The 27,784-nt window shown below is 45.6% G+C and overlaps 1 long non-coding RNA gene across 3 annotated transcripts in view; it reads right to left on the bottom strand.

Moving 5' to 3' along the window:
- Positions 1 to 26,543, bottom strand: part of LOC130149083 (uncharacterized) — a 39,167-nt gene extending 12,624 nt beyond the window's left edge. The window contains exons 1-2 of one of the 3 annotated variants that reach the window (XR_008821775.1): positions 24,525 to 26,543; positions 24,277 to 24,446 (exon numbers count right to left, since the gene is read on the bottom strand). This is a non-coding gene — a long non-coding RNA (uncharacterized LOC130149083). Of the gene's footprint in view, positions 1 to 324; positions 483 to 1,190; positions 1,608 to 24,276; positions 24,447 to 24,524 lie in introns of those variants that run through there. The other 2 variants (XR_008821774.1, XR_008821772.1) reach the window with 2 other exon arrangements.
- Positions 26,544 to 27,784: the final 1,241 nt, after the last annotated feature.

Raw genomic sequence — 27,784 nt, 5'->3', positions numbered from 1 at the left:
AAATCACCATAACCATCTGGATTTACCGATTCAGCTGTGTTAATCTCTCTAACAGTAACAAACCTGGCACCTGGTCTAAACCTCAGTCAAATGCTAGTAGAACAAATTCCTTGTTCAAGCAGGAATAAACATGCTGGTGACAGCTCTCAGCCCCCACTGAGCTGTTACAGCCTCCCCTCACCCATTCTATGCAACCACATACCCACCCAGAGGACCCCAACCACAGCCCTAAGCTGTGCTCTGACTCTCCCACCCCAGACTCACATCATTAAGGAAAGGTTAAACCACTGCCTCCAAATTTCGTGAAAAATTGGTCTTCCTCACCTATGTCAGAGGCCATCCTGGCTTGCAACTTTACTTCCTTTTCTCCCCGCTCTCCTCCAGGTGCATCAGCTGGATGGGGCTTCAACAGAGGAAGGGAAGAAGGAAGTGATCACAGACAGTACCCACACAACAGCAGCAGAGCTATCTCACCCCTCACACTGCATGCTGCAATATTAATGATTTCAAAGAAAACCGTTAGCGAAACTAAGAGCTTAATGTAGTAAGAAAAATCGATACTGTGCTCAAGAAAATCCCCTGGTGCTGGAGACTTTAAAGCATCACTCAGGTAGACAGCACCAGGGCATCCCTTCCAGTAGCGGCAGCCCATCAGACCATTAGAGAGGGGAGGCTGCGTTAATTTATTCTCTTTGTCATTCTAAAATAGATCTTCCCTTTTCAAACGGTGTTCATACCTTTCCACTGCCACCTGGGTTCATAAACAGAACAAGTCCTAAAAGCTAGGATCAATACACATCCCGTATCACCATTCAGATGGGAGGCAAAGAGAGTGCAGCAAAAAGGAGAGGGCCAGATGCCCTGCTGGTATAAATAGCACGTTCCTTGATGCTGCAGTTTTACCATTTAAAATATGAGTCCAAGTATTTGCTCAAAGTAAGTTAACCAAATGGAAAAAAAAAAAGGAAAAAAAACAAAACAAAAAAACCACCAACCAAAACCAACCCTATAGTCACCCTTGCATCCCAGAACAGCTCTCTACAAATAATTCAAGTATTTTCCAAATAAATATTAATAATTTATTATGTATCATTACTAATAAAATTGGTAAACAGTACTGTTTGAATACAAAACTGAGCAGGGAGGCTGAGCTACCCAAGGTGACAAGTCGGAGAGAGAAGCCAGCTCACCTGCCTGCTGCTCATGCTGCCTTTTGGCACAGAAGCATCCCTCCTCCTTTCCCAATGCTCCATGCTGTCCAGACACCTGAGAACTGTCAGTAATTTACCCGGAACTATCCACAGGCAGAACAGTAATCATAAAGTCTCCTTTTGCCTGCAAAGGCAGATACTGTTTTAAGGTACAAAAGCAGTTCTGTGAATGCATGGAAATGCCAATCCCTGGTTTCAGAAGAAAACTTCAAGTGCTGTGAATCTGTTCTGTCTCTCTTTAAGAAAGGAGTATTCCCAGGGTTTGTGTTTTTGTATGCCAGACTCCTGCCCTCTGAGCAGAGGTGGAGCATAGGAAGGCATTTCCCTGCCTTGGCCACAGTGGGCTTGAAAAATCTTCCTAAAGGAAGCAAGCTTAATAAACAACAGTAAGAGCAACAGGCCTCCTCCTTAGCTCCCAATAAACAAGGAGCAGAAGGAAGTGAATTGAAAAAACCACTACCATCCCCCCAAAAAACGGTGGAGGGAAGATTTTGAACAAGCAACTTCTCAGTGTTTCATTTTGCCCCTATATGTCAATGAAAGAATTTGCACATCGTGGGGAAATTCCAGAATAAAAACTGGTCCGTGCATGCAAGTATCATGCAACCTAAGAGTCAAACAAGAACTAGCTATAGACAGCTTATAGGCGCTGGAAAGATGTTCAGGTATGGAAGGTGATCTCCAAAAGTTGCAGGGACAAGTGACAGGTTAGTGCATGGGGTTATGAAGTGCATGGGTTACCCCTGGGTGCTCTGAGGTGTCCCTGTACCCCAGAATCATTCACACATCCTTAGAGGACAGTGTGCAGCAGACACAGAAACTTGTCTATAATTTGGGTTTTTTTCTGACCTAATTGATAATGGGTTTCTCTATTTGACATTGTCCTAAGGGACAGAGATACTCTCTGCTTCCATTACGGGCACTTGCCAGACCCATCTAGCTCTGTTCCACAAGAAAGAAATCCCCAAGGATTCCAATTGTTTTAAATAAAAAGCCTAAGCAAATGAAAAACAAACCCTCTCCTGCCACTTACTTAAGCACATGCAACCCTACCAAAACACACTGCTGCTAATGCTTTGCAGCAACACTTGCTCAACACCAAACAAAAGCACATATAAGTCACCAAGTCAGTTGGTAAAATCAGATCTAATATGTCAAAATATTTCAGTTTCACCCAAACATTCTTAGTTAGCGCTAAATATTCATTCCCTCTCTTAAATCCTTCTGCAAGGCAAGCCAGATTTCCTGCTAGAAAACAAAGTTAAGTAACATGTCTAAGATCACAGAGGAATGTTGCTGAACCAAAGTAATCACTAACATCTCATCCCTCAGTCTGTCCTCCTCCAAAGAATGAGGCTCCACTCCTTCCACTTCAGTACATTTCACCTTGGCTTTCATCCACTGCTTATTCTTATTTCCTCTTTCCTAGAATCCAAATAAATGTGCATGGTGCTAACTGAGCTCCTACAATGCGAACAGTGGAAGAAAGGCATCTCGTCCTTTATCCCCTGAAGGGCTCAGGCTGCCCGTGTCCCTGGGGCCACATGCACCCCTCTGCTCTCGAGGTGACTCCTTGTGGGGAGCACCCACCCTTTCCCCAGGGATGCCCCGTTCTGCAGCTCACTCTCTCTCCCTGGTATTTCAGAGAGCAGCTGCTTTAGCACTAGGGCTTGAGCCTTCAATTCTGGCTTGCTGCACCGTCTCCTGGATTTGATCCAGTCCCTCAACCCTTCCACCCGTTCTTTGGAGCCGAGACACACCAAGGAGCATCAGGACATGTTTACAAAGCAATGGCTGAGAGTTTGTCCAGAAAGCTCTATGCGCACAAGTGCCTTTGTTTTTACAAGAGAAATGTCTACAGAGCTGCATTTAGGAAAAAGGCGAAGAAACATCTGTGTACACACAACAGCAGCACAGGCACAAGCTGCAGCTGCGAAGCCCCTCTAACTCGGCTGATGCTGTCTGCTAACTGCTGGCATAAATATAGTAACAGTGTTGCACATATGGCAGGCTGTTTAATTTTAGAAATCAAAACTATCAAGTGATTAAGTTAGTCATCCTTCCTCAATTTGGGACCAATACAACAGTACCAGAGGCAGTGGTCATAACCACTGTGGTTTGTGAGAGAGAAAGAGAGCACATGTGTGTGTGCTCCTAACAGCAGCAGGGAACACCAGAAACCCTGTCCTGCTCTGTCCAGCCTTGTTTTTTCAAAGCAGGGTCAACAAAAGAAAAAAAAAGCCCAAACCCAACTTAAAACAGCCTTTAAATGAAAACTGAGTGCCTGCAGATCTGCATGCATGTACCCGCACAGCCTGCAACACGCTCTGGGTGAGGCGTAGCGGAACCGCTGCCCTGAACACGCACTTTCAAGAAGTGAGATGAAAAAACCGTTGTGCCAGTTGGCCTCTAGATGCTGGAAGCAGGATACATTCAAGTCACAGTCAGGGATTTGAATTTCCCAAGGGAAACTAATGAAGAGGGAAATGGGAGTGCAGTTCAGCCAGCACAGCTGCCACAGTGCAAACGTGTCTGGGGCAGGAGTAAGAGTGAGCCACGTGCTTGGGCATTGCACAGATCCTTAGCACCAGTTGACCATGTCCCACTGTGCTCAGCAGTTCAGCCTGTGCCAACGCTCACGCAGCCGCCCCTGGGCAGGAGAGGCCTTGATGCACCGCAGAAGCAGCATCTTCCTTCACAGGCTTATCCTCAGATGCAGCACCAGTCGCGTCAGGAGGATGCAACCCTGCAAAACCCATCGGTATCTTTCCCTTCCAGTGAAAACCAACGAATGAAGAAAGCAAACAAGTCATGGAGGGATTTTCTGTTTCTCTAGACAAACACACTAAGAGCAGTTCAAAAGAGGCTAATTAAATTCCAAAATCCCTGTGCAAATACATTAATAATGATTTTGAAATGAGCAGTTAACCAAGGAAGTTTTCAAGGTGGGAAGTGTTTGATACAGAAGAGCGCGTGAGGAAGAGCTGCTCAGCCTACATTAGAGACAATCTCTCTGGCTGGCACGTGTTTGGGGGAGTGGGCAAAAGCAAATGCTCCTGGGCTCAGGAACAGCAGTGTCCCCAGGCTGCAGGGGGACACAGGAGGCAATCCCCTCCTTCCCAATCAGCGGGAAGCCATGCAAACAGTAAATGACATGGCCGCGAGCCTGAGCGATCACTGCATAGCCCCATTGAAGAGCTCTTTTTACATATTTCCAGGATGGAGGAAAAGCAAAACACATTTTTTTCTCTCCTGCTGTCACTACAGGAAATTTCCAGACACCAGATAAATCTTTGTCCTCTTCCCACACAATCCTAGTCAAATCAAAGGAAAAAAAAAAAAAAAATCAGTTGCCTGTAACAGATGTATAACAGTTACTTGTGGGGAAGGGGTTGTCCCACAGCCACAAAGACCTTTTGCCTTATTTTTCTTGTTTCTGCAGCTTGCCTCAATAACTGCACCAATGGAAAACGTGTATGCAATGCTACTGTTCTAATAGGAATCAGAGTCTGCCCCCTTTGTGCATGAAGCATGAAATGATGAGAAACGGATAATTTCTTACAATTGCCTATATGGCAGGGTGGAAAAATACAACATCGTTAAATGGTCTCCACTCCCATGGTTTGTGGAATCTCTTGATTTTAAATGCCATCATTCTCACAAGCAAGAATGGCGATAGTACCAGTCTTCATGTAACGATGGCAAACCAAGATCCACAGAAAAGAAGTCATGTGCCCTTGTGAAGTCCTTGGCAGAGCAAGGAATTAAACCCACTGGCTGGGGCCCTGAAAACCAGGCCACCCCATCTTAGTCCAATCTCCAACCATGGTCACAAGATTGTCCCTCCTATTCTTTTCCCCTGTTCTCTTTCCCTCATTCTCTGCATGTCCTTGCTCAGTCAAATACAATTACATTTTTTTCAGGCAAGATCTCATGAGATACTGATTCATACGCTTGTTAAAATCCAGATCCATTATACCTCTCTTTTTGCTTTCATTCACTAATTTTATTGTCCTATAAAAGAAAAGATTTTCTAATGAGATATATTCACTATGCTGCCACCACTGCTAAAGGCATACAGCTGCCATCATCTTCCGGAAACATGTTTGTTTAGTTTATAAATCCTCGTTTCAATATGTTGCTAAATACAAAAATTATGCATACAGGATAATAAATTTCAGGATCATTCTTCCTTTGGATTTGACAAATAGAATGGCAGTTATTTCCCCAGCCCTGAAGTACCTCTTTTAAAGAGCAGTCAGCAGTACGATAACTTTAGATAAACCATTTAATTTCCAGAAGTGGCCTTGTCTCTATGCACATAGAAGTTATAGTCCACCGGGTATTATCCCAGATTGCCCCTGTTGGGAAGCAAAGGTTTTGGGTGAGTATGTAACTGGCAGTCTCTGCCTTCTGCATCACAAAGTTGTCTAATTTGAAATGTAAGGATCACTTCCACGAGCCATAAGAAACTGTATTTGTCACTTACCTCAGCAGCAATCTGAGTATGCTGTCCTGCAGTTCCAACAACTAGGAGAAGAGGCCCAACTATTGTTTTACTGCTGCATTATTTGTAGGAAACGAAGAGAGAAAGTGGGAAATAATGACAGAATAAAAAATGACCAAGAACCGTAAGGAACTGATTTAGGAGGGAAAACAGCGAAAGAGTGGAAATGCTATGCAGCTTTGACTCATGTTTAAATGCTCCAGGAAAGGAGAATTACTTAGAGGTAAATCCAGTTGGTAGAATCAGAAAGGAAGAAAGGTTGTTAACTGCAAAATTCAACTATACCACCAGGAAAAGCCTCCAAGCCATTCAATTTATTACGGTGTGGTGAATCCTACCTAGGAAAGGGACAGAATTCACACTTAAAAGCAGCTCAGATGAAACAAATCAGAGGTTTGCTTACCATATGCGAGCATACATCAGTTACCTTTAATTTAGCTAAAACTTGCACGCTGGTAGCAGCAAAGACATGGCCAGAACAGGTCAGTGCAAGCTGCTCATCGACATCGCCAGGACTTCAGACAGAAGCAGACCTTGCTGATGCACACATTTCTGCGAGCGCTCTGTGTAACAAAATGCTTGAAAGAGCAGAGGCATCCAGAGATGGCAGAAGAACTCCAAGATGTCAAAATTTATCTCCTTGTAACCATCTAATTCACTTCCAAGCTTGCCCTAGGGCAGAGACAGCAGAGCCCATGAAGGAGTGCTCCCCACGGCACGCAGGACTGCCATTCCCACCCAGACCACTCCTGTTCCCTTGTGAAATTTCACATGGGTAAATGAGCCTTTTCACCCAACTGCCATAGCACGCGTGTGTCCTGCTAATGTGGAGCTGCTGATCATCTGAGTCAGGACAGATGGTAAAGGGCTTGCACAGGGGCCCTTTGCAGGGCACACTCGGGGCCCCCTGACCTGCCAGTTCAGAGATCCTCCACAGCCAGCAGCCCTGGCTGATGAGCACAGCAGCTCACAGACACTGACGTGGGGTGGGCAGGAGAATTTCTGAGGGCATGAAACCGTCATAATGGCAAAGGGATGTTTTGCTGATGCCAGTGCTTCCTTTTGTCCACCTGAGGCTCTCTGGAAACAGCCAGTGTTAACAAATGCAGAGTAAGACCTCTTAAAACCTCCCCTCTGGAATCTAGGGGCTACTCATCAAGAACACCAGAGGTCTTGGGCAAAAAAACTTTGGTAGATTCTTTCATATGTACTTCTTTATGCATCCTAGGGGAAGGATTTCACCGCACTGTTCTCGCTGCAACTAACGGTACTGAGCCTATGAGGAGGAATGTTCACAGACTGAAGACCCTGACCGCAGAGATTTTACAGTCTTTTTCAAATCAATGACTACAGACATGCCAGGCTAATCCTGATTAGTAACAAACACCTCCACTGTGATTATATTGATAAAAACCACTTAAGGCTTATGTCAGGTGGACCTCATCTCTTTCCCATAGCTGTGTCTGATATTTTAGCCACTTCCCCACCCTTTTTCTCTTGCCCAACTCTTCCACATACTGGTACAATTCAGAAAAAAATAGGAAAAAAGCTAGGAGCTGTTCCCAAAATCGTGGCCTCCAGCCACCACTCTTTCTCCCTCCAACTGAGGACCGCATTCCTGTTGGCTCTCCTGTTTCCTAGCTGAGCTTGGAAGTGCTAAGACACTTTTTAAACCCTCCTGGTTCGCACAGGTCTATCACATTGTCTGGGATATGATGGGTAAAAAAAAAAAGCCAAGGCTATGTTGCTTGCAGAAAGGTGCTACATAAGCAGGTCAGGTACCTGCACTGCACAGGTATTTGAATACCTTTTGGGCTGGGCTTGGAGACAACAACCCCTGGCTAAGTGCCACTATGCAAGTGGTGAGATGACAGCCAGCCAGGATGGTCTAGTGGTATGGTAAGCGTGCAAGTACTCAGATAAAAATTGTGGGATAGCAACAGGAAGAGCTGGCACATGCAGAGCATCGGTTATTTGGGAACAGAGACACCTCCTTGGTGGTGCTAAAGCATGCCATGCCTTAGTAAGCCCATTTCCAAGGTAGCTTTTGTCATATGCAATACAGCAATGTCAAATCCCAAGAAACATTTCATTTGTCTGCAATATGCTGTAATGCGAAAGAACACAGAGGTTACTTGCATCAGACACCAAGCATAAACAAGTATCTGCTTTAACCAGCTGTCCTTTTTGTCAGAAGAGGTATGACATCAGAGCCCAGATGCTCGAAGGCCAGCCGAGTTGGTCAGTGGGCCAGAGCAGGGCAGCCTTGTTCCTATTCCCTGCTCAGCAGGGTGTTGTCTGATAGTCAAAAGGTGAACCAGGATCAAGATTTTGTTCCTCGTTCAACACTGACTCACTGCATAACTTCGAACAAGATGCTACGCCACACCTTCTCCATGTGGAAATGGCAGAATTTACCCATTTTCCTGTGCCCGTGCCTACGGTGCAGTTCATGCCCAGAAGGTTCTTTCAGGTCATTGGCTCAAGGGTGCCAGGCAAGAGCAGAGCCTGACTGCTGTAATTACATCCTGGGCTTACTCTACACAACTTTAAGAGCCTCAGTCAATGTATGTGAATTTTTTCCAGCAGTCCACGAGTTCTTCTGTATAGTAAAGTTAAAGCAAGTGAGAGAAAGAGAGACGTTCCCACTTGATTGGCTGTGACTAGCCGCAATTAAAAACTATAATTTATTACCCTGGATTACGAGTATAATTTCAATGCAGAGAATTAAGGTTTTCTTCTGAGATGGAAATAAAGATTAATTTTTAATTTCCTTTCTCACTGCACATTTAAGAGCAATGGACTCCATAGAAAACTGCAGGTCAAAATAGTTTTATGGAGGAATGACAATGTTCCATTGCTGGATAATTTAATGCTCTTGCTGCCTTTTTAATATTTGACTGCAGCTCCCTCATGCGAAACAACGGCAGCAGACGCCACACACGTTTGCTGCAGCACTCAGGTCAACGTGACTTTGAAACAACAAAGTTTCACTGCTGGGGACTTGGGCAGCTCCTGGAGTTCCCTGACGCAGGCAGCTGCCTTCCACAAGAAGGGCACAGGCTGCCTTTCCATCAGGGCAGGCAGCTGGTCTGGGGAGGGGATGAGCAAGAAGGACATAAAAGCCTGGGGGGAGCAGAGGGTACCAGGATGGACTGGCACCTGGGGGGAATAGGTGCGCAGCAGATACATCCTACCTCAGACACAGATGGGTGTAGGCAGATAAAGCAGGAGAAGCATTTCCATCTGGGAAATGCTGCCACAGGGCACTGGGGCTCTGCTTTGCCTGCAGGCAGAACATGTAATTCCAGTTTCTACAGCACATCAGCAGAACACAGGGGAAAAACGGTGAAGCACGAGGTCACTTGGTCCCTGGCACCATGACTAGGTCACTGCTTGCCAAAACTGCTCCCAGCCCCTGGTGAAAACAGCCTGGGAGAAGCTGGGATATCCACACCATTACACAGCACTTCTGAGTGACCTGTAAAAGAGAAACCAGTGCAGCATGAAAAAAAAGAGAGGAGGTCTGTGTACATCCATTCCTCCCAGAAACAGCAGCTCTCAGGACAGGATTTTCTGTCACTGTTCACAGCAGGAGGACACCACCAACATGCCTTAGGCCCAATATTTGACCCTGGGAAACTGACAGTGAACAGAAACATCACTGAAATTCCTAAATGCCTTAAATCATTGCCTTGGTAGTAGCAATTAACAAAAAAAACCCCTGCCATAGTAATGACTTGGATCCCAGTTAACTGAAGAACCCTGCACTGACAGAGCTGCATCCTAGATAGCCTAATAATAAGGCCTTTCCATTGCAGCGTTTTAAAAATTTAATGGCATCTTATAACTGGTGTCTCGGTTTATAAAAGGGGTTGAGATGCCCAAGTGATGCAACTGCTGCTTACAAGAGGATTAAGCTGAGCACTGTGCAGGGTCACAAGGAAGAACATCCCCAGGGACATAGTGGTGACAGTGCTTTCAACAGGGACCAAATCCTTTGAGTGCTGAAGGTCCCCAGCTCTCTTGGTGGCTTTTAGCTGAAATCTGCTTGAGGAGGGAAAAGAAGATTTTTCTGTTAAATGCCTTCACATAGAGATCTCAGAGGAGGTTCAGACAGAATAATGAAGTTAATTCCTAATGTTTCAGCAGTCCCTCTCCCTCCAGGACTCCTAGGAGGCATCTAAAGTACATCCATTTTCAGTGTAGAACATCAGCAAAATTATGCACACAGTTTAGGGCAAGCCAACACCAGTCTGCTACTGCTATCCTGGTGCATAAACTGACTCTGTGTGAGGTGACAGTTTCACGAGGGATCTCCTCAGAAGCGGTACATGGCTCTTTTTGATCCTTAGGCTGTACGCTCAGTTCTACCAAGCCAAGGCCTCAGGAGGTTGCAAGGGGCTAGTCCTGAGTTAGGAGGCAGGGATGGACACCACTGTGTAACCAAGTTTAACTCCGTTAACTTCATTCTGAAAAACAAAACCACTAGAAGTTGCACCCAAAAAAGTCAAAGCCACTTTCTTCATGCAGTCCCTCCCTTCCAATATTGACATATTTTCTCATCTCCTCCAAGGCTACCTGGAATCAGCCTACCATTAGGCTGAGCACAGGGCTGTAGGCTAATACCATGAATCAGCAAATGAAGCTTTTATGGGGTAAGGGACCTCAGAATGTTGCTCATGGTGGGTAGCAGGCAGCAAGGACATGCTGAAACATCCCAGGGCAGGAGAACAAGACAGGCATTTTTCAGGCTGTCACTGTTCAACTTGAGGAATCATCCCCTTGCCAAGGAACTGAGTCTTCTCTGGGTTGTGAAGGTTTGTTAGATGGATTTACTTCCCTAGGTGACCAGAAGGTACTTGATTGCTTCTTGCCAGACTGGAAGATGCCAGAAACACAAGTAAAATGTATTCAGATATATTACAATGCCCCTGAAACCCACAGGTCTAACACAAACTGTATCTCAGCCTTTTCACATTGAGTCTCAACATAGAAAATATAACACCCACAGACACAGCGCCCCGTAACCCTTGCTACCCAGACAGCATGACCGCTCCGAGCCTGCTTCTCCTGCTGAAGCAGGGACAGCTCTGGCCATTTGATGCATATCTGCCCATGCCAACTCAGGCAAAGACTTCTCAGAGTTCACAGGTAAAAGCAGTTATTTGGGAGCCCTCTACAGAAAGCACAGAAGCTGAAAAAATGAGTGCACCTGAATGGAGAGTGCTTCTTTCTTCCTCCTAGCAGGACTGCTCCCCAAAGCAGAGCTCTTTCTTTGCATGAGATTTCAGAAAGAAACTCTAGCCAACTGCAGTTACAAGAGCTGCTCCAGCACTTCTTACAGCAGGGGTGCTAAGTAGCGCCCGGACTGATTTCTACCTCGGGCATTTATCACGTCCTGACACCTTAGGAAATTCTTTGCAGATTTCACGTTGCCTACATTATTTTCCTGCACCGCCTGTCCTAAACAATCATGTCCAGACATTGTTCACTTTAATCAATCACGTTTCTGTTCCCCTGTGGCTGTCTTTCAGCAGTGACTGGAGCAGTCACTAAGTACAAGTTTTCTTCTGATGGCTGAGGAGTCACCCTGCGAATGGGATACACACCGGTCTGGATGCAACTGGACTTTGGGAGAGCCTAGCTTTTTTCAGCCCAAAGCACCCAAAATTCTGATGAGTTTTTCAGAAGCACTTGCCCCTCTGCTGCTGGGATGCTTGTGGCCACCTTTGCCAAATAATCCAGATCTTTGGACCATTTGGAAAATCTGGACTCCAGTTTTGGAGCTCTGGGGAAGCAAAGGAGACCCAGAACCACCAGCTACAATGAAGCATCCTTCTTACAGGCGTTCAACATCAGTCCTGTCTCTGGTAGCCCACCCCTGGTATAACCATTGCCTGAGTGCAAAGACCGGTACGTGTCTCCGGAAATGGAGTTTAGATGTTTGTCTTATCTGAGCAAGTTCAGTGACTGAACACGCTGCACAAAAGAGTGTGAGCAACCCTGACAAAGCAACTGCCGCCTCCTTATCACGGTCTCCAAAAGGACTGAAAAGAATCAAGCGTCAGAGACTTATCTCTTGAGAGATGTTCAGTGCCCATGCCTGGCTTACCAATCAGCTCTAAGTCCCTTTTGCACTAGAGTTTTTCTGCCTTGTTTTTGGCCACACACTACAGCCTTGCCACTTCCTGAGCGTGGAGGAGTCGCGAGGGGAAGGGGGGTGTGGAGGATGGGCCCTCTGTGCCCACGTTATTGTCTTCTACTTCTGGACAATGGGATGGCTTTACTTGTGACAATTTTACCGTTGTGATAGCCATAACAAGTGGCCATCCTGGTATCACAGGCAGGTTCTGAAGGTTTGGGTGACGTTAATGAAGTGGAGGCTGAGGACAGGTTTCCTTGAGGTCATGTTAACCTGGTGTCCCTCTGTATAGCCTCCCCATAGCGCACAAAGCTCAGCTTGGGGTCCTGCAGCCAGCGTGACAGCTGCATCAGTGACAGGTGCTCACCCTGAGATGGGAGAGGGCTCTTGGCTGTGGCCTACTGCCAGTTCCAGAAGAACACAGGCTTGGCACATGTCCTGTGCGTGGCGACAATTGTTTTGGTCCCTGTAGGGCTGGTGCAGCTTTGAGACTTGTGGGAATGTGTATTCAAGAAAAGGGATATTGCAGTGTTAAGAGAGGAATTGAAATAGTCTGAAAGTTTTAAAAAAAAGTCAGTCAGAGGAATACTATAGACCAGGCAGAAGGAAACATGTAAGCTCCTTTCAGGAACAAATGCTTCTATATATTCCCACTGACTCCTCAACTGCTTCCAGTTGCACTGGAAGGGATTTACACAGCTGCACATAGGACTATGTGTCCTATGCCTGCCACAACACTCCCAAGCAAGGTAACCTACTACATCACAGAAAAACTGTGAGAAATGTATACCGCTTCTCCAAAAAGCTGCTTCTGCCATGAAACACGCTAGATCCTTTAAGCCCCTTCCCTGCCTGCTCAGTCAGCTGGTATACGGGATTTCCAACAGCACCAAGCCCTGCCCTAACAGTGCCCAATGAAGTCAGTGGAAAAAACACATTTTGGTTGCAATAGGAGCAGAGTCTGGCCGACCCTGAATGCTGTTGGAAATCCTTGACTAAGGGACAGAAAGAATACATACAGAGATACTTGATTCTGGCACATAAAAGATCAGGCCAAAGGCACCAGTGAGTAAGGAGGATGGTAGCAACAGCTTAGACAGGACAAAGCATGCAAAGAAAATTTACACTTCACTCCAAGAACAGCCTCTGGAAACTAGCGTGAGCCCTTTTTGGGTTATGGTGTTACCCAGCAAGAACAGAGACATCACAAGTATCACTCCACGATAGTGGGACACACCTGTCAACTGGCATTTCTACGTTTTTGGTGTCTAGAATTAGTAACTTAACTCTCTATGTTGGAACCTGTCTGCAAGAAACAAGCTGGGGTTTGTCCCACATCAGCCCCATCTGGGATACGGTTACAATGGCCATAACCTTCAGCTGATCTCCTGACGTTCCACATTCAAGACTGTAGAAATTCAAATGCACAAAACCTCAGCTCCAGCAAAGGAGGATTCAGATTCTCACTCACATCTAAATACTCAACCAAAGTATCCTAAAGCAGCTCAGAACAGCCTGTATCTCCACTTACAATTGTATTTGATCTCCCTTTCATTGCCTTATTCCAAGTCCTCAAGTTTAGGCACGCAAACATATGGATTTATACAGATCTATAAACTAATATACATGTCTTTGAGACCACTTTTTGAATTTTGATGTTATTTAAGTGAGAAGAACATTTTTTTATTGTCCTTGGCACTTCGGATACAGAAAAAGTATAAAACTAGCATCATGCTTTATTCTCAAGAAAACCAGCACTTCTCCCCTCAAAAGCTCGGGGTCTAAGGCCAGACATATCACGAGAAGGACAGTAAAAACAGTGCAGAGAGAGTTACAGCAATACCATCACTTGCTTACATGGCTATCCTTGTTTGTCACTTGCCCAAGACAAGCTTGGGAGCCCAGCAGTGAGTGTTTCAGGACTGGGCAGAGCCAGAAGACCTGCAGCCTGGCCCTGAGCAGGTCACCTCACCCCTTGTGCCTGCCCTCCCTCTGCCTAGCTGCCTGCCCCGGTTGGGACTGTCTCCAACTACTTGTAGTAAGGCGTATCTCCCCTAGGCATAGTCTGCTCCTTGTTCAGTGAAGCTCTACTACAACCTAAGGTCTCTAGGCACTTCCATAATACATATATTCAGTAATAATATGAAATGGATGCTAACCAGTTGTGCAAATAGCTCCATTCATTTCCATATTTAAAAAATCTCTCCTCCAGAAAACACACATAATCAACACAAATGTCTGTCTGTAAGCATGCAAGGCTGAATTAACAACAGATGATGTTTACGGAGAAGTCTCACCAATTGAGCTTTGCACAGCTAAAGTTCTTTTATCAGATGTTCCCCAAACAGCCCCCCTTCTCTTGCTGTGCTTAGCTTAACTGATACAACAGGAGTTGGAGGGGAGGTTGCAGCTGCCAGATAATAACTAATACTTGAACCCCTTTTTCCACGCTGCAGAGTTTGGAGGTTTGGCACACCAGTGATCACGAGCTCCACTTAGCTCATGGCTTCACCTCAATCCATGCGGGCCAGACTGACAGGACAGGGTGGAGCTCCACAACAGTTTCTCAAACCCCTCGGTTAACAGCACCAGAACCTGAGCTATAATAAAAGCTCGTCAACTATTTTTCATTAGGCTGTTTCCATGGGAGGATGTGGACAAGGACCCACCAGGCAAGGCTGTACTCCTCTCCAGGCCAGGCTGTACTCTTTTCCATCGTCGCCCATCAGAGCTGCCAGTTTCAATCGCAGTCTGCTAGTCCTCATGCTTGCCTGAAACACGGTGACTTAAGGAAAGGTCCCAGACCCTCACCCACAAGGTCCATGCCACAGGGCATGCTTCGGCCAAAAATGGCTATACAGCAGCCTTTGCTGTGTGGCCCTGAAGTACTGTTTTGAGACTGGGGGCAACTGAGAACTCCTACCAAAAAATGGAAGGATGCAGCAGAGGCTGTAGGTAGTCCTGGCTGGCCACTGCCCACAGGGCACCCACATTCCTTGGCAATTCACATGACAAGGAACTTCATCACAGCTCAGGCCTACTGAACAGAGCTCTGGAAAAAAAAAAAAAAAAAAAAGGGCATTTTGTTTTCAAATGTTTTCCTTTCACAGGCATTGAATGAAGAAAGGAAAAAAACCAACAAAAAGCCCCAAGCTCTGATGAGAAAGATAAATTCTCAAAAACAGTGACAGACGCCCAGAGCAGATACCGGAGGAAAAATGCCACGGAGATCCGATTAGCCAGTGAATCAGCGCTGCGGACAGTATCTCTAAACCAAACTACCCTTCTCTTTTCCCCTCCCACACTCTTCCCATCATTGCAAAGCTCTCCCAGCCCACAGCTCCTCTGCCCGCTGCTCACACACACGAACCCTGACCAGGGCCTGATGCTGTCAGCATTGACTCACGCAATGCCCTCCGTTGATGCTGGTGAAGTCAGTGCTGGTGTAGGCATTTGGCCTTTGGCTTTGGATAGCTTCCCTCACCACAAGCACAGATGCTGACCTCTGCTTCCAATGTTATGCTATCCTTTCACCGCTCCTGCATCTGGGATTATTTCTGGGCTCATGCAATTGTAAGGGGTTGGGTTGGCAGGTATGGAAAATGTCTTTTTGTGAAAGAGGAGAAATGTTTCTCTTTTATCAAAAGACGACACACAGATGTCAGATGGGTGACATGCTCATGCATTTGTGGCCCTGATGCACTGCCTATGTCAACACAACTGGTTTCTTCTGGGGGCTCTTTGAAGTGCCTTAAGAAGGAGATAAATCTTTCAGAAGGCTTCTTGGCTTCATGATCATAGGGTCTGGAGGTTTGAATGAAGGAGCATCCGGTTCTCCACTCCACCACTTTAGTGACTGCTACTCAAGACTTCACCAAAGTATCTCTATCCCATCCAGTCTGGCATGGGCTGTTGGTTGGACAAGGAACCTGCAGTGAGCTCCACACAGCCACAAGTACACAGGCAGATTAGCTCAGGAAAAATTACGTGATTCAGTCACAGCTAGGCAGATTTACCTCAAGTGCCTTCCATCAGTCAAAGCAAGACAGGACAGCAGCATCTGAGCCAAACAGCGCTGGACAGGCTGCCTCTGCTCTCAGCCAGCATCCCTGGGGACTTTTCCTGGGAAAGGGACAAACTACAAAGGATTTGAAAGGGACTGAGGAGATACTGCCCTTCCACAGCACTGAGTTGCTCCTTTTCCTATAGGCAACGAACAACAGCCACGGTAAGTTTTCATAGTAACGACTGAAACAGCCATGAGAGGAAAAATTATCTTCAGAAGAACCGATTGTGGTCAAAAAGTGAAGAGGCAGAAAAAGGAGTGGCAGGGGGATCCTGTCCTGAGTTGACAGAGGAATTCAGTCAGGTTTTAGCTGTTTACAATCCCCCTGCTAATTAGCTAGCAGACCTTTCAGTGACTCTTCCCAGCAGTGAGACTATTCCCATACAACTGCCTGTAAGCAGCGTCAGATCACTCCCGTGCCGGCCAGATCAAGTCATAGTTTCCAGACCGAAGGGGTACCATTTTGGTCTTTCCAAAATCAAGAGGCAAAGCCAGGAACAATGCCTGGAGCAGACGAATACCGCATCCTCGCCAAAACCACTGGCAGCAGCTTTACCATGTAAGCATAAAGCCCGCCTGTCCGTGCCAAGCTGCGAGGGGGCTGCGCGAGCCCCTGGCCGCAGGGCGAGCCGAGTGCCACTAAGCACAGCCCTTCTCCCAGGCCTCCGTCTTCTCTGTTCTGGGGCCAGGATCAGCAATCTCGCTGTGGAAATAAGCTTTAATAGTTGCTCCGGATCCAGCAGGAGGAGCTGGCTAAACACATATTTTTGTCTTAATGTAGGGCCTAAATAAACAGTCAAATAAGAACTCAATTTAAAAAATCTTGTAGTTTAAAGGATTCCCTCAATTCTCAGTATTCCTTTTATTCCCATGGCAACTGATGTGAGTCTGATCTGCAGCCCAAGTATTTTTCTCCTGCCTACTTTTCTAGTATAGCTGGAAACACATATAAGTATACATACAAATTTGATGTTGGCTTGTACATTTTTTGCAAATACACCTTTATCCTAAATAATTAGTGAAAACATACTGCATTCTTTAAATAGACATATCAGCCCACTGGTATGCAGGAGGAACATCTACATGTTCATGAGGGATCATGAGCTACCTGCCTTGATAGCCTTGCCATCCATAAGGCCCATGCCTGCAGTGTGGGGGCTCAGTTAACTCTTCGCTTCCAGCCATGGCAGAACCCATTCACGCAGACATCCCTGCACGCAGACAGCGGCACACAGACCAGCTCGTTGGTTGCCCACACTGATCCAGCAGTTGCCCAGCTACTTCTCTACACACTCACTGCAAAGCCAGCAGACTTCAGCCAAATGTCACCGACACCGGCTTTCCTAATAGCCATCCTCCCTTAAGGCCTTGCTGCTACGGCCGTGCCATTTGGTGGGAACATCAGGTTCTGTTTATCTACAAATTGGGTTCTGATCCTGTGGCTAGCGAAGGCCAGGTTCAGCCACAATTCACTTGCCACTTTGGAGCTGGAAGCAAATGGAAAGACCCTTACTTTAATTATTTGGCTTCAACAGAGATGTATAAAACCATCGTCTCAGACTTTGGGTCTTCGCTTACGATTTGTCATCTGCTGGCAAAACTGCCAGGCCGAGCCCTGTTGAATTCCTACCTGGTGGTAGCAAGGAGCTTGCAGGGCCAGCTCTTTACTTGACACACCTTCTGACTTACTTAGCAGAGTCTGGATCACTTTTCAAAGCACCCATAGGCCCGTCACTAAAATATACGTTTCCTAAGACCCCTTAAAACCTTTGTAAAATATTTTGCACCTCTAGCCCTTGTGCAAGTTCTACAACCATTAAATAACAATACAACAGCTTGCTCCCAAGTTGTGAGCATGCTCTTTCAGAGACTAGGAGGCAAGCAGTAAGGACTTTGCAAAATTGTCAGATATATGCACCTGCTCATGAGTGGATATTTTGTCCCATATTTTTGTAGTAGGAAAAGAAACCTGAGGTTTTACCTGACAGCTTCTTACAATCCGGCCAGTGTAAGGTATAATACAGTCTTTTTTTCCCCTTGCTTCTCAGATCTCAGGAGCGTGTGCCAAAAGACTGTCAACTTGTTAAAAGTACATTAATGCAAATTCCAGAGCTTTCAGTTATGTTTATGCTAATAGAAAGCCTCCCGCTCTGTGACAGGCCCAAGTGAAGAGTCAGTAACAGGAAAATTAATTCCAGCTGTTGAAATTGATTTAAAACTAGCTTATTCATAATAATAAGAAGAAGGAGGAAAAAAAGAATTCCTGAAATAAAAATAAAAAAGGGAAATACAGAAAGCACAAAATCATGTTTACTGCATGAAAGCAGAAAGGGTTCTCCTGTTGGGAAGAAATCTTCCAAATTTAATCAAGCCTGGTTAGAAGAAAGCTCTAGCTTGTTATCGGGTTGTAAGTGTAGATTAACATGAAAAGAATTAGTTATGTGCACAGCCTGATTTTGCAAAGGAAACACAAGGGTTTTGTGCATGTATTTTGTTTTATATTCCTTATGTCTAATCCACAGGCAAGGAGACCAAATCCAGGCTGCAATGGGACAGGCAGTATTTTAGATGATAATGGTTGTGTACCGAGAACACCAGAGCTCCTGGGTGGGAAGATTAGCTACCCGTGACCGCTGCATTTATTTAGTGCCTTTACCTACATTTTTGCTGACTTGAGTTCTGAGTGATTTCCGTGTTTAGACAACCCCAGTCTTGGGATCACATACCCCAGTTTTGCTGGAGTTTCAGAGTTCAAATCAAGATCTAGTTGTGAAATTGCTGGCTGGCCTGCCATTTCGAAAACGATCTCGAATGTTCACGTCCTTGATCTAACTCTTTTAAAAAAAGATCCAAATCTTTTTTGTTTTCTTTTGTTTTTAAATTTCCCGACAGTGATCCTCCTAAGGTCCTTGTGTATGTACGCCTGTAGCCCTAAGAGCTGAAGGAACATAACACCTTGCAAAATTCAGTTTTGAAACAGAAGGGGAGGCAGTCTAAAAATGTGTTCAGAGAGAGACTTTCAAGCATTCAACAACTACAACAGCAACCAGATTTGAAAATACATGGTGTTCTCATTTAATCAAAGGAGCTGAGTTTCCAAAGCACAAAACACCTACTGGCCTCTGGTGTAATACCAAGTATAGGACCTGTTCCTTTCATGGTGAGCACTTCTGAAAGACCTGAGGTTTTATTTAGGGTCCTGCGTAGATGCTAAGCCCTATCACCACAATCATATCATCTGACTAGGACCGTAGTCCTTGCTGCTTTTGAAGGGACTGATCCAGAGTTCACAAAAATCAACGAAAAGCTCTCCATTGAACTCAGCAGGCTTCACATCCAGCTTTAAGGGATAGTCTTGCATTTCATTATTCAAAAGCCCTAATAACCTTCCACAGACTATGTCTTTGCTGCCCTCATCTCTTAGTTCCACATCACTAAGGCTCCCCACCTTGTAAATGGAGGCAAATGCAAATATATACAACTCCACACATTTTTCACAGGGGTGGATGAAGGGGCAAAGACAGAAGAGATGCCATGACTTACATGGATCTGAACCAACTTATGACACTGAGGAATTCATGTGCGTGGGCGGATGCGAGGATAAAGTGTTGGACCAATTTCAGCAAGAACCTTAAGAGAAGCCAAGTCAAACCCATGGTTATGCAGGAAGCTAATAAAGGGTGCCAGCCCTGACCCTGTAAGAAAAGAAGCGGGCTGGTGAGTTTGCAGGAGGTTGCTTCCTTTCGAGGGGGAAAGGGGGAAGGAAGTATCTTTAGAAATCCCACTAGAATTTCAGAAATTTGCCCCTTTATTGTCAACTACAGAGGATCAAGATAAACCTTATAGCATGCCACAGCTCAAACAATGAAATGGACAGACTGCCAAAATGGAGACACTGTCGGTTCGGAGCGGCAGTGCCCCTGACTCGTGCCACCAGAGGAAGGAAAGAACAACAATAAAGAAAGCAGGGGCTGCTTCTCAGGGTGCACCCCATGACTTCTGCTAGCACATGTCAGGAAAGAAGGACCCTGCACATTTTTAACTGAGCAATGTGCAGCTAGAAGCATCATTTGAACTTAAAAGGGCCGTTCACAGCTTTATCTACCAACTATAGTCAATTCATGTGGGGAAACTAAGCACTGCAAATTAAAAGAGAACCTGATTAGTAAAGGAGGAGGTGGGGATATCACCCTTTGCGGGACTGATTCTTCTCTCCAGAAAAATGAGGTTTTATGGGTGGGAGCAGGAAGGATTTTCTCTAAGGGCTGGTATTTCCCTCTGTGGCACTCACTGTGTCCCCGCTCACCCGTTTTGCAGGCGCTGGCTCACCAGGCTTAACAGGCTCAGGCCATTTTCAAGCAAACTGCCAGGTTCCTGCTTCTGATCTAATGCAAGTCAGGCTTCTACCTGCCTTCAGTTCCCTTGGCCCAAAATCAGCAATGCAAACCCAGGAATTCAAATACCATCAGTTTGGGGAGGGGGTGGTGGTGTTTGTTTTTAATAACAATCAGCTTTGGGTTCTTTTTCCCTGCCTTGTGGATCCCCAGTCTTTCAGGCATATCCAAGTCACACTTTCAAATTACAAGGTGCGGGGGGGAGGGGGTCACAGAAACTGAAGGGCTAGAAACATGCCTTTGAAATGAAGCTAAAATTCTCAAGCAGTTATTTAATTCCCAAAGACCAGGCACTAAACCACCAAAAAATATCCACTATCTTCACCAGAAAACGCTGGTGCTGCAAATCCCCTGCTCCCACGTATTTTTTTGCTCGCATAAAGGAAGTTTGACTTGAGAGCTGAGTAAAGACAATCGGGATTTAGCTCTACAACTTAAAGAAACTGTTACTATCCAGAACCTGTAATAGGGAGCAAAATCATGGGTCTATTGTCCCCAAACCAATGGGGTTTGCTTTAAGCAGGCAGGAATCACATGCTGTAAAAAGTCAGGGAAAAGTCTGGACCAAACCTCAGACAGAATGCACACAGAGGCAGGCTTAGGAGGACTCCTCTGCCTCTCTTTTGCAGGGCTTTTGAGCCCGCTGCTCTAGCCAGTACGATGGCAAAACACAGGAATTTGAGAATAAAGGAAAAAAGTAACATCACCTCAGCAGCTTCCTGGCTGCACTAGTGTGAAGCAATCCCTGAGCCTGCAGGGCAGAGCAGAACACAGGGGATCCCACACACACAGGGTCAAGGTCAACTTCTCCATGTGCCGCCCTCTTCCACAGCCTCCTGCAGAAGGCTGGGCTGGCCAAAAAAGCCGGAACACTTCAAACAACCTGAACACTGTCCACAGCTAATCAGATGTTTCCTAAGACACTATCTGAGCTGTGCAGCACACACACCCCTCCTGCTGGACCAGGCCTTTATTTCAAAAAGAGTCGCTATGAAGAAAGGAGCTGAACTCTTTTACAAGGCATTAAGTTTCATTTGCCATTACTTTGGATTTTATTGCACTACTGAATATAACAGGTTCATTAACTGGGCCAGCAACATTGTATCCATATGCCTTTTTAATAGAGCTTTTCTGTTATTGTTTCCTTATTGGTCTTTTCCCTTTTGCTACATGCAACTGGATTTTACTGGCATCCAGCATTTGCAATAGGTCCCAGGTGGCTCCTCCAAGAACCTTATTTATTAATTTGATGGCTGAATTGGTGTACAAGGAACAAAAAATACTTCATTAAATGCCCAAGAAGCTACTTCACAGCAGCAGCAACAACCCAGTATGCGTTCCCCAGAGTAAGCCCATGGGGTGAAGCAGTATCTTGTCCAGTTCACCCCTGGAAGCAAGCCAGCCACGACTCCAGTAGGACAGAGGATAGCCGTAATGAATCACCCATGAGAGTCACAGCGTGCTGCACAGGGATGGAGCCACAGGGACAGAAGACAAGGCTCCTGCTCCTGCAAACGTAAGCTTCAGAGTAGCAGCAAGACTTATGTGTGGGTAGAAGACAGTCAACAAGTGAAAGAATTGGGCCATATATTTGATGAGCCACAGAGTTTCCATAGAAGACATACTTTTTCAGAGCAAAGCCTCAAAAAAATCCGGTTCCATCCAACAGTTTCCACTAGGAACGTGACAACCAGGTTTTCAAAAGAACTGAGCACCCACCAGCACCCACTCAGCTAAGTGCTTTCAGGAATATGAGCTCCTTTGAAAACCTGGCTCCCTGCACAAGGCACTAGCAGCTGATGGTTAGACGTGAAGGGCGTACACTGTGCTCTTGCCTTGTTAAATAATGCATTTCTTTCTACAGTGGATAAAAACTGAAAAGCCTCATGGAACAAATATATCCAAAACAGGGATTGGAATACAGAGATAAGCCAATGGCGGAGAGGGGAGTTCCACTTGCAGAATTCCATGTCAAGTTTTGGGGTTTTTTTTCCACGAAAAATTCCCCATCCCCCATCAGGAATGCCAAGTTATCAGAAGGAAAACATTGTGTGTAAGAAAGGGCGGATTCTAATGGGTATTCCTGATTTGGGGGGAAATGGGGAAAAGGTTTCATGTGTGTGTTTGCCATGACTATCTGTTTCAACGTTCTGTTTAATTTACACCTGGACAAAACTTGAAAATAAAAATAATAAAAATCAAAGTGAGATGCTTCAATTGTTCAGATCATATGTTGCCTGGGGCTTTATGTTTTGGGGTGGAGAAGGCTATTTTGTTTTAAGATTTTTGAGAAAAGACATCACTATCCTGATTTAGGCAATTACTTGATTTTGGCTACTTTTCTTGTCCTAAGAAATTCTCCTGAGATGGGAAATCATGATGAGCTCTGTTCTAGACCTAAGTACAAGGAACAATATCAAAAGGCATCGCCACCCGAGAGTACTTCCTTTTGCTGAAATAGAATCCCAAAACATTTGCTTTGCCAAGAATAAGAGAAAGAATAGAAACAGGATGCTCTTGCTGGGGTTACAAGTCACCATTAATGAATGCAACCTCCTCATCTCCCAAAAGAGAGTGTCTCACACAGGCCTACTGACTCAGGACTGCTCAGGTCGAGTAGAAAATGCAATCTTGATAAACCACAGCACAGATGAGAAACCTTCACTTCTCCTCAGCACTTTTCCCCCCCTCTTACCTCCTTGAGTTTTCCCTTACATCACCAGTAACAGTGAAACACAGAAAGGGTTTGATCCGAGGAAGCCCTGCCCTTTCACCCTCCTCACAGAACCCCTTCGCGTAACTTCTCAAAGCCCAGGGGAGCCCCGTCAGCATCATCTCCACTGGTGCTCTACTGGTGCCCCTTGACACTCGAAGCAGTGCAGGTATCTCCACATGCAATTCAGCACCAAATCTGAACCCTTCAGTGCTTTCTGGAACACCCAGAGCTATCTTCAGAATCCCAAACAAATACATTAATTGCTTCCAATTTATCAGCCTCAAATCATTCTGTCTAATTACCATTCATCTAGAGTTTGTGTTTTTAATGGTTTATGGGTATTGTTGGTAATCTTTTAATTTCTCATTAAAAACAATATCTTGTACGCACTATGTGTGAAAAGCCCTAATCCGATAAATCAAGCAAGAGTAACACAGTTAAAAGGAAATCAGCGGAACAATATTTGGGTTTATATATTTCTGCCAGTCAATTTGTAATTAAAAGTTGCTACTTTAAAAAACACAGTTGTTGCTGTGAAAGCCATTATCAGTCGGCATTTTCATATGAATACTGCTTTAATTAATTAGCAAAAGTAAATACATTATATATCAAAAACCGCTTTCCCACTGAACCCATGCGTTCCAGAACAAAAGGCTTAATAAACCATACAAAAGAGGGACAAATTAGCTGATCCCACCCCTCCCTTTTCAGGTTTAGAGTCTTTTAAAGTTCTCCAAGGTTTTTTTCCCCCCCACACTTGCTTTTTTTTTTTTTTAACACATTGTTTGTTTTTCTTTAGAAGCGCATATGGGGGAGAAGATGCTACACAAACACAAAACATGCCATTCAAACTAAATGATTTGGAAATCAGTTTTGCTGGTTCTTAGAAAACAGGAGTGTTTGTGATTATTAAAAACCAAATGTAATTACGATCACATACAACACAGTCGCTTTGGAACAAATTATTTGCTGAACATTAAGGGGTTAGAGTTTGATTCACAAAAGGAAATGGTGTGTCTGAAAAATTCTTTTGTCTAGGGGCTTTCCAGAGACTGGAGACAGCAGGAGAAAATTCTGTTTTCATCAAGAAGCTGGAGAGAAAGTGTGGATGAACAGTGTCATTTCAGACGAAGGCCTACAATAAGAACACCTTGAAACGTCGATGGCATCTCTTACCTCACGTGCCTTTGACAAGAAACAAGGGTCCTGCCATCTCACTAGCAAACAAATCACTCACCTCATCCTGGCCTTCTCTTGCCAAATTGCTGAAGTGCTGCAAGCAGGGTCCATCCGTGGGTCAGGAGCAGAGACAAGAGCAAGCACCTTCGCTAGCAGGTGACAGGGCTGGGCTCCCACAAGACAGGAGGCTGGTGAAAGGCAACGTGACGGTGGGACCACACACCTGCCCTAAACAAAGAAACCCAGCTGAACAAGGCTCTGTCTGGTGGATCAGGCAGACTGATTCCCCCAGTTTCGTTAACGTACCTAGCGAGCTGGAATTCCCTGCGTTGTGATGAACAGCAGCCTCAGTAGGTTGAGCCTCACCACCTTTTCAACAGTGTAAACACGTATTGATCAGCAGGTGGGGCCAAGGAGTGTGAACACCAGGCTGAAAAAAGTACCACAGGACTCAGTGGGTGGGAAAAAAGAATTGCCCAAGGGACGGTTTCTTTGTATACCCCTTGCATGTCCTTTCCATGACAGTACTGGAGGTTTTCCACCAAAAGATGCCTCTAAGAATAAAGATCAACACTAGGAAGATGATGATATTGGACTGGCTAATTGTACTGCTGTTAACAACCCATGCAGGCATCCAAACCTTCACTAACACAGGAAACCCAAGGGTGCACTCAGCCAAAGGCAGTTTGCAGTCACCAACTCCAAGCCTTTCCAGCAAATTTCCTTTCTCACCAGGTATTTCACTTCTCCCACTTAGTCCTGACTCCTAGACACCTTCCCACTTGCACCAGATACTCAGCATGCTTCCTTGCAAAGCAGGTGTCGAGCAAGCTTCATTCTTAAAGGAATTACTGAATTGTCCTCCTCTGTTCTTGGATGCATACAAAGATCTAATGATCAGTCCCAATCCCTTATCTTCTGCCTTTCTTATGCTTTCTCGTGCTTTCTCTGCCTAGATTTTGCATGCAATGCCTTTGGAAAAGGGACAGAGTTTTTCACTCTGACTTTTAACTGTGCAGTGCCACGCACACCAACAGGGCTCTAAATGATCAGAATTCATACTTCAGGATGACTTAAGAACCCAGATGATTTTGAAGATTGTCCCTCTGCTCACTCAGTTCCTTTACACCATCACACTGCAACAGCAAATTTCTTCAGACTTTTCACACAGGAGATGTTCATCTTTACACCTCACTTTTCATCCAAGGGCTTCTGTGCAACCTGTTTGATACTCTGTGCCCCAACTTCAGTCCCTCACACACTGATTCTGAGTGTCCGGGCCACAATTTCATGAGACACACATCTGCTGCTTTGGAGCCCCAGCATGACCTGGGACATCAGAACACTGCAGCTTTTCTGGGCAGACAAAAGTCATGCTGCTAATCAGTTGTTGGCTTCTTGCATGGGCTGAGAGACCAGCCCTGCTATAATGTCATTGGGGTGGGATGACTTCTGATTGCGTTTGGGCGATTACTCTCCTGACCATGTTTTTAGTCTGATAAGGTATTTACTCCTCACTTATTCCTCAATCAGCATAGAGTCTTATTAGGTAGGTACCATTAAATCCAGGCAGGATACCCCCAGAAAATGGCACGTTTCTGCAGACACAGAGGAGGTATCTGTGCAGTGCATGGGGATGAAACATTGCGGGGTGGGATGCCACAAGCAGCACCATGCCGAGGGATGTTTCAGCACAGGGAAGTGTGTTCCTCAAGCAGCCCTTCAGCGCAGGCGTTCTTTTCCCTTCATGTAACTGCACTGATTTTTATCATTGTTGTATTTGGTTCAGCCGCCCATCTGGAAAGTTCTTGCCTCCCCCGGCCCCCATAAATAACCAAACCCAGCTCTAACCAAAGGCAGTTGACAGAATCAGCCCCATCGCCCTTTGGCAGTTCTTCCAGGAATTTTTAGGGTTTTTACCAGTCAGAAAAAGGCTTTGATGCTTTGGAATCAGGATTTTATGAAGATCATTTTGTAGGGTTCAGCCAACTCATGAAGTGTCAAATGGGGGGCACTCTTTCATCTCATCACTGGATGGGTAAGAGATCCTCCCTCTTACCAGAATGATGACTAGAGAGGGGGGAAACGGAGAGATGAAGGTTCATCCATAGAGGGGAGGGTTTCTTTTCTCTTGGTAGAGTCCACCCACCACATTCCCATCATACTGATTGCTGCAGTCCTATCTGTCTGCTTTCCAGGCTACATCAGATAAGAGGAGAACTGCCTGTTCGCTCTGGTTCTGATCCTGTGCTGCAGGGACCTCCCAGCCGCAGAGCCAGGCTCTTCTTCACTCTCCTTTTCCAGCTGCCTTTTTCAAGGACTGCTGCATTGGCAGGGATGCTCCCAGGAAACCTGTCACGTGCAAAGAATGAGACAATAACCAAGACTGGCCTAAGGAAATTTCATCTTCCACTTTGCACTTATAAACAATTGCTACAAAAGAGAGCAAGGAAATTCCTGTGCTTTCTCAAAATTTATGTGCAAATTCCTATCCAACCATGCCCAGGCTGTTGAGGGCTCAGTTGCCATTGGCCCCTGAACGAGTCCTGCTGTGGAGGGCATTCAGACACACTGATGGGCTGTTCCTGAAATTTGCACCTCCATTGCCTCAGTAATCACAGACATCACTTGTTCAGAAGCTGTATAGGCACCAAGCAGTGTATGTGCCAGAACTCAGAAAGGCTCCTGTTCCATCCCGGCAGGGCTGTGAGCTACACAGCCCATCTTCACCTAGCACCTGGTTCAGGTGTCCTGCTTTTGTGTCCACTCTCACAGGTGGATATGACTGCATTGTCCCAGTTCACCTCAGTGTAAACACCAGCTTCCTTGTCTGGGTACTTCACTCAGGTCAGACGACCCACAAACTATTCCTTCGCTGACTGTCTTGTTTGCTATGACCTGTCACTCACAATCCTTAAGCACAGCAAGTCCACAGTCATGCACGTGAGATTTGCAAATGCCACCAAGCCTACTGAAGACCATTCAGGCCAGTGAAAACACCAAGATGCCCCATCATTAAACTCAGATTCAGTTCTCAGGATTATTGCTCCAACTCAGATGCCCCAGATTTAATCTGGAGCATCTCATAATCCTGCAAACACCTTTCTTGGCTGCTGGGGGAAAGTCTGAGGAAGGCAAAAATCCAAGTTACCTTGCTGGCATACCTACTTAAGACACCCCCAAATCTAGCACATTAGTGTGTACAGACACCTCTTCCTGTATTCATGGAGACTATGGTGCTGTATTAGACAAAATACTTCAGTTGCTTTTGATTTCTTTTGGAGGAGAGCAAGCAGTAACACCAGAGTGCTCTGGCAGACTTGCAGGCACCAGACACACATCCTACAAGAGGAATGAAAACAGCAAGCAGGACACATCCAGAGCTTCCACTCCTCTTCTGCAAAGCAGAAGCCAAAGGCAATGTCAGCAACAGTCCTGATGGAAATCACAGCAAAAAGGCTGACCCTGACAGTACCCTTCAGCTTGCCTTTGTTCACGTTCTTGCCACAGTCAAGCACAAATGGAGGCCAGTCTAGGGTTCATCAAAATCATGATCCAACACGAGG

Source organism: Falco biarmicus, chromosome 4 (genome assembly GCF_023638135.1).
Source record: "Falco biarmicus isolate bFalBia1 chromosome 4, bFalBia1.pri, whole genome shotgun sequence".
Taxonomy (NCBI): domain Eukaryota; kingdom Metazoa; phylum Chordata; class Aves; order Falconiformes; family Falconidae; genus Falco; species Falco biarmicus.
Note: the sequence above shows the minus strand (reverse complement) of the source record. Positions and strands in the feature narration are given on the sequence as shown.